This window comes from Triticum aestivum, chromosome 5B, assembly GCF_018294505.1.
Source record: "Triticum aestivum cultivar Chinese Spring chromosome 5B, IWGSC CS RefSeq v2.1, whole genome shotgun sequence".
Taxonomy (NCBI): domain Eukaryota; kingdom Viridiplantae; phylum Streptophyta; class Magnoliopsida; order Poales; family Poaceae; genus Triticum; species Triticum aestivum.
Genome location: NC_057807.1, coordinates 197,469,473 through 197,477,602, shown reverse-complemented (window position 1 = coordinate 197,477,602; position 8,130 = coordinate 197,469,473).

The following is an 8,130-nucleotide window of genomic DNA, read 5'->3' as shown; positions in this document are numbered from 1 at the left end:
CTCTTTTCTATCAATTGCTCGACACTAATTTGTTCACCCACCGTAATACTTATGTTATCTTGAGAGAAGCCTCTAGTGAAACCTATGGCCCCTGGGTCTATCTCTTATCATATTTGCTTCCAATCTACTTTTATTTGCATCTTTACTTTTTGCATCTATATTATAAAATACCAAAAATATATTTATCTTATCATACTATCTCTATTAGATCTCACTTTCGCAAGTGGCCGTGAAGGGATTGACAACCCCTTTATTGCGTTGGTTGCGAGTTCTTTGTTTGTTTGTGTAGGTGCGTGGGACTTTTGAGGAGCCTCCTACTGGATTGATACCTTGCTTCTCAAAAACTGAGGGAAATACTTACGCTACTATTGCTGCATCACCCTTTCCTCTGCAAGGAAAACCAACACAAGCTCGAGACGTAGCAACAAGTAGTACTAAAAAGTAGTTTAGTCCCCAACTTAGCCCATAAACATCTCTAAAAGTGGCTAAGAAATTTAGTATCACGATCTAAAAAAATAGTATTTGGCACACCATGCAAGCGAATAATTTCACGAAAGAACAATCAGCAACATTAACAACATCATCGCTTTTATGATATGGATGTGTGCCATTTTCGAGAATCTATCCATGACAATAAATATGCTATCCTTCTTTGTTCGAGGTAAACCTAAAACAAAGTCCATAGATATATCCTCCCAAGGAACACTAGGTACAGGCAAAGGCATATATAAACCATGAGGATTGAGTCGTGACTTAGCTTTTTGACATGTAGTGCAGCGAGCAATATAACACTCAACATCTCATCTCATCTTTGGCCAAAAGAAATGTGTAGCAAGTACGTCCTCCGTCTTCTTCATGCCAAAGTGTCCCATTAATCCTCCTCCATGCGCCTCCTGCAACAACAAAAGACGAACGGAGCTAGTTGGAATGCATAGCTTGTTAGCACGGAACACAAATCCATCATTAATGACGAACTTGTTCCACATTCTTCCTTCTTTACAATTCTGCATTACATCTTTAAAATCAGCATCATGCACATATTGATATTTTATGGTCTCCATCAACAATAACATTTTCTTTACCCTTCTTGTGTTTAATGACATATGGGAAAGTTCAATGAATTCAACCCATTTAGCATGTCTACGATTCATTTTAGCTTGACTTTTATACGTTTCAAAGATTCATGATCAGAATGTATAACAAATTCTTTGGGCCATAAATAATGTTGCCATGTTTCTAAAGTCTGAACAAGAGCATATAATTCTTTATCATAAGTAGAATAATTCAGACTAGGCCCACTCAATATTTCAGAAAAGTAGGCAACAGGTTTGCCATCTTCTAATAGCACACCTCCTAATCCAATTCCACTAGCATCACATTCAAGCTCAAAAGTCTTATTAAAATCAGGAAGTTGGAGTAAAGGAGCATGTGTCAACTTATCTTTTAATACCATGAAGGCTTCTTCCTGTGCGGTACCCCAAACAAAAGGCACATCCTTCTTTGTAAGCTCATTGAGAGGTGTAGCAATGGTGTCGAAATCTCTCACAAAACGCCTATAGAATGCAGCGAGGCCAAGAAAACTCCTCACCTGTGTGACTGTTTGGGGCTACAACCAACTCTCAATAGCTTCAGTCTTGGCTTTATGAACTTCAATTCCCTGTGGAGTAACAACATAGCCAAGAAAAGATACTCGGTCGGTGCAAAAGGTGCACTTCCCAAGGTTACCAAACAAACGTGCATCATGTAAAGCAATAAAAACAACACGTAAATGTTCCAAATGTTCCTCCAAAGATTTGCTATAAATCAGTATATCATCAAAATAGACTACTACAAATCGTCCAATGAAAGCACATAAAACTTCGTTCATTAATCTCATGAAAGTACTAGGTTCATTAGTTAACCCAAAAGGCATGACTAACCACTCATATAATCTAAACTTAGTTTTAAATGTTGTTTTCCATTCATCCCCCAATTTCATACGAATTTGATGGTATCCACTACGCAAATCAACTTTGAAGAATATTGTAGAGCCACTCAATTCATCAAGCATATCATCTAGCCTAGGAATAGGATGACGATAACGAATAGTAATATTATTAATGCCTCTACAATCAACACACATACGCGATGTACCATCCTTTTTCAGCACTAGAATAATAGGAACAACACAAGGACTAAGGGATTCACGTATATAACCTTTGTCGAGAAGCTCCTGTACTTGACGCATAATCTCCTTTGTTTCCTCTAGATTGGTATGGTATGGCGCACTGTTTGGCAGTGAAGCACCGGGAATTAAGTCAATCTGATGCTCAATCCCTCGAATAGGCGGTAATCCCGGTGGCACGTCTTGTGGAAAGACATCAGTGAACTCCTGTGAAGTATTAGTGACAACAGGAGGCAAAGAGGAAGGCACGTCCTCTAATGAAAATATGCCTCTTTGCACACGAAAGCATAGCAAACAAATTTGCTGAAATCTAGCTCATCAATATCAGATTTGGTGGCAAATAAACATGCACTTTTCAATTTAATTTCAGAAGCAACACTAGATGGTTTATTATTAGGCTTCATTTGTTGCTAAAAATCTTTTGCCACAATCAAATTTTGACTCTTACTTTTCTCCTGTTTTGCTTTATTAGCTCTATTAATATCATCTTTCAAAATGGAATCAGGAGACATAGGAAGCAAAGTAATATGTTTATCCTTATGAACAAGAGTATACTAATTGTTTCTACCATGGTGTACATAGTTTTTATCAAATTGCCATGGTCTACCAAGTAATAAGGAACATGCTTGCATGGGTACCACATCACAATCAACATAATCAGTATATGTAGAGATACTAAAATGCACACGAACAGCACACGTTACCTTAACCTTGCCGTTGTTATTGAACCATTGGATATAGTAAGGATGTGAATGTGGTCTTGTGGTGAGACATAACTTCTCCACCATCTCCATGCTAGCCAAGTTGTTGCAACTCCCTCCATCTATGATGTCGCGGACAGAATGTTCCTTCACAACTCCCTTTGTATGGAACAAATTATGCCTTTGATTTTGCTCATCTTGTGTGACCTACACACTCAAAACACATTGAGCTACTAAACATTCATACCTGTCAGCATCTTCAGGAGCCATGTATTGCGTCTCATGTTCAGAATCATCTCCACCATGTTCTTCACGTGTAATAAGAGCCAAAGTCCCCTCGTCATAGTCACTAGCGGACTCATACCCTCCATCCTCAGTAGCAATCATCACACGCTCAGATTTTCATTCTCTCGCATACTGACCTCTTCGCTTACAACGAAGACAAATAATATCACTTGTATGCCCTGTTGATGCCATGGAAGAAGAGCTCTATGCAGGCCCGGCAGGTGCACTCTTGGCAGATAGTGTTGGTTGTGCCTACTTTCTTGTATCACGACTGGAGGTGGCACCTGATGGAGGTGCTGGTGCAGTGGAAGTAGAAGATGCACGCGGTGTCCATGATGAAAGTCGACCTGCAAAAAAGTTAGTTCGCGCCAATGCTTGTCGATCCTGCACTTCACGTTCGGCTTTACAAGCAAGATGGAATAAACGAGTGATATTATTATACTCCTTATACTCTAGAATGGTCTGAATCTCTCTATTTAATCCACCCATAAAACATGCAAGCATAGCTTCATTCTCCTCAACAATACCACATCCAATCATGCCCGTTTGTAATTCTTGATAATATTCTTCTACAAAATTTTTTCCTTGTCTCAAACGCTGCAGTTTTTGAAGTAATTCATGTTGATAATATGGTGGAACCCAACGAGTATGCATAGCAGTTTTCAAAGTAGCCCAAGTAGCTGGAATAGGATATAATGTACAATGTTCAGACCACCATACACATGCAAAACTAGTGAAAGCACAAACAACAACAGCAACCCGTCTCTCCTCGGGATATTGTAAACATGTAAAACATTGTTCAGTTTCTAACTCCCAAGTAAGATATATATCAGGAACATATATACCCTCAAATGGTGGAATATTCAATTTTAGTTTAGGAATATGGTCATAATCTTGTATCTGAGGTGGTGGTGCAAGCCTACCGTTGCGAATATATACCTGAGGTCGACCTGCTAGTGGAGGTGCTGGTAGCTGCACGTAGTTCTGATTTTGATCAACCTCATCCTCGTAATAGTCCTCCACCTCTACAGTAGCAGCAGGAGCTACAGAAGCATCAACAACAGTAGTAGCGACACCAGAATTTTGTCCTGGCTCAAGGGGGACATGTTGTGCTCGCCCAACTGTATCGCGGCGTGGAGGTGGTTGTGGGAGACGTTTGAGTACTTCATTGAACTTGGCGTCCAACTTGGTGTCGCTTGTATTCTCAATGTCATCCATCTTCTCCATTGCCTTTCCAAAGCTGGCCATCACGTCTTCCACCTGTTGACCCAACATTTGATGAAACTTATCATGAAGCTCCTTGTTCGTCATGTTCTCCCAGTCAATCTCGTCGGCTTGTGGTCCTGCCATAGTTAGCCACAATAGAAATAGACAAGAATATGATCCTACAGACTACTAGAAAGTGGTGGTGGTGGGGTGTCACAAATATGTCAAGCAAATCTCAAATTCTTACCAGTTCTTACCCAACAGCAGGTGGTGATCGACAACCGTTGTAGTCAAAACTCTCAAAGCTTGGATAGAGCAATTACCAGGGAGAGTCAGACACACGATGTAGATGTATGTGGAGCTGGGAAGGCTTATAATATGATAGCAAAAAGGTCAGCAATAATCAATTCAGAGATGCAAAGTTGAATAAACGCTCAGCAATGGTACTGTGCTGGTCCTAGGATAGACCGTGCTAGAGACGCGATCCTAGAACACTAACAAAATCACGGTGCTGCACGTAAACAAGGGAGGAGCACACTCTGAATTTTTTTTCTCTATTTTTTGCACTTTTTTTTCCTCCACAACAAAAAAAATTGAAAAAATCTACAAATGGTCTAAAAGCTGCCTAGCCAGAATTTTCCAGACTTAGTTTTTTTTAAACTGGAACTATTTTTCTAGTGCGGGTAACACAAAAGTTGGGGAATCTAACTTGTTACGACTCTTAGTATCACGTGATCTGGAAATTAAAAACAAAGGAACAAATACTAGACTCGGACTAGGACTGGTGGCGAAGATGAATCTAGCGGAAACTCGGACTTGTGGCGGATATATGTCGGGCGGTGGAACACGGACTGGTGGCGAATCTGTGATGGATGTGGACTCGGATTATCGTGATGGCGGTGGATATGTGGTATATGGAAGCGGCGATGACGATGGTGGTATATGGCAGCGGTGATGACGATGATGCGGTGACGGCATGACAACTTGTGAACAGAACTCGAAACTCTAAAGGACTAGACACTAAGACCAGCAACTAGACACAACGATGCAACCACAAATTCAACAATGCAAAACACTAAAAAGATTATGCAAAGGCTCAGATTGGTTCGGATATGATGAACTAACCCTAATTTTTTTGGCTTTTTCGTGGATTGTAGGCATGAAGAACAGACTCGATCTAAACTACGAAAAACTGTAAAATCTCACCGAGCAACCTGGAAATCTGATACCACTTGATAGGGGCAAAGGTGTCCCGTCTTTCGATGAGATGGTGATTATCGTTTTGGAGGAGTAGACTTTGACTATCCGACTATGTACGTGCGAGGACGTCGCGCCTTAGCAATCGCTAAACCAACTCCGAGAGGTTATTGACCACGCCCTAGCACGATCAACCTGACCACGAGGGTCTATTTCCTGCGAGCAAACGAAGACCAAGCAAGAAATTGAGATTGCAATCTGGATATTGCGAATATAAGATGAAAGCTTTATTGATCAAGATGGGGTTCTGTAACGTCTTGGTCTGGTCGTTGAACACAAATGAAGTACACGAAGTTGCAGCTATGGCGAACTTCTAATCTAAACAAAACCCAAATTCTAAACGGTGCCCTAAGGGTTCTATATATGGAGGAAGAGGAAGGGGGGATTTCGTGGCTCTTGGGGGAGGGGGTCCAAAACCAACCCTATCTCTTGTTTCCCCACACATACGGACTCTAAAATAGCCTATACTTATGTATTTCGAAATTACATGGGCCTGGCCCAATAATAGGTGACACAATACCTAGAATAGCCTCTGAACAAAATTTATGAAGTGGCATCTTGTATATTTCGTCCAAGACTTCATGCACTCATTATGGTGGCTTCAAAGTCCTGAAATCATCACTTGTAACTCCGTTCTTGTTTCCCTTGCGCATGCCATCATCTCCATGCTTGTTCTTGCTCCAATGTTCATCCTTCTCCAAGCTAGGCCCTTCATTTGTAAGCAAAACAAATGTATCCAATTTAGCCAACATCATATTCTCATGAACATTAGAATCATTACCAAAAAACGGAAGTACCTGATAATTCAATTGGCATGCGGGAGCTCTAGTAATTGGTACAGTATGTATAGTAGTAGGGACTGTGGGTGTAACAACAGTATTGATGTCCTCATCAGAAGAGTAAACAGATGACCGAGTCATACATTGCGCCCATTTCATCGAACACATCGGCTGCGGTGGGAGCAACACCGTTGAGCAGGATCGCCGAGGAACCTATTTCTGGGCCAGAGGGAGTCGATGAAGTAGTCGGCCGCCTTGTAGCCGGTATCTTCCTCTGCTTTGCGCCCAGGACCTTGGCGACCTTCGCCGCCGTCGGCCGGGACCGCGCAGCCGCGTTGGCGCCCGGAGCACAGGCCCTGTCGGCGGGGGCAGCCGGGTTCCCACCTTGCATGAGCATGCTGCCCTAACGCTTGCAGGCAGCCGTGGTGGCGCCTTGGGCGACGGCAGGGCCAACATGGTCGGCGACGAGATCCGCCAGAGGGGATTCAGCGTGCGCGACCTCGATGGAGAGAGGGGAGGGCAAGGTGTCATCCATGGCGGCGACAGATCGCCGGGGAGGATGAATGGGAGCGGGAGGTGGCAGGAGCAATGGTGGTTGGGGGTGGGAGGAGCGGGAACGGCCGCGCGAAAATGTCCCTCCCGTCAAATCCCGTTGCGGATAGGGGCCGAGCTCGGGTCGTGCTCCCACCCTGTGAAACTAGAGGTCAGGGGAGATCTTTTGCCGCGCCCCGCAAAAAAATTTCCGGATCGGACGCGGATGCGGTGTCTGTTCGGGCGGGATTTTCTGAGCCGGCCTGCATTTTGGTGGTTATTTTGCGGGTTGGGGCCTTTTGCGGGGTCTGCTAGAGTTACTCTAACACGTTGTGGCCACCATTGGATGCAGTTGGCCAGCACTTCTACCCCGCTCAATTAGAGTGTCGTGTGCATATCAGCCAGGAAATGTCGTGTGCACAACATTTTTGAAATAATATAGTATGATTTCGAAAGGTAAAAAAAATGCACATCCTGCAAAAGTACACTCTTTTATTGGAACTTCAGATTATGATTTCAAAAGAAAGGGAGCTTCTTGTTGTATACAAGTACAACTATTCTCTTTGTCTCCCAAAGTTGTGTCAACTATTTTTGCTACCTCCCAAAATTTGAAGTTTGTGCCGACGTCTATACATTTAATCTACTGTATGTCCGTATCTAAAGACGTATCTAGGTCAAAAGTCGGTGTCCCAGGCATTTTGGAAACCTGGCGATTCGCACTTTTGGGCTGGCCTAATGGCGGCAAAGAAACATCTCTTTCGCTTTGGGTCTTTCACGATAAAGGATGGGTCGGAGATTCGTTTTTGGGAAGACATCTGGCTAGGCAATGCTAGTCTCCGAGAACAATATCCAGGCTTGTACAACATTGTTCGTGATAAGAATAATACTATTGCGCAAGTGCTCGGTTCATTCCCGCCGAATATTTCGTTCAGGCGGGATTTGATTGGCCCCCGACTTGTGTCATGGCATAATCTTTTATCCCGACTGGATTCGATTAACCTGACACAAGGCCGGGATGTGTTTCGCTGGAACCTTACTACATCAAGGTCTTTCACTGTAGACTCTATGTATCGTGCGCTCACACATTCTGAGGTACCAGTGAGTAATAACAAGAAAATTTGGAAGTCTAAGATTCCATTAAAAGTGAAAATTTTCATGTGGTATCTTCATAGGGGGGTTGTGTTAACCAAAGACAATCTCGCACGAC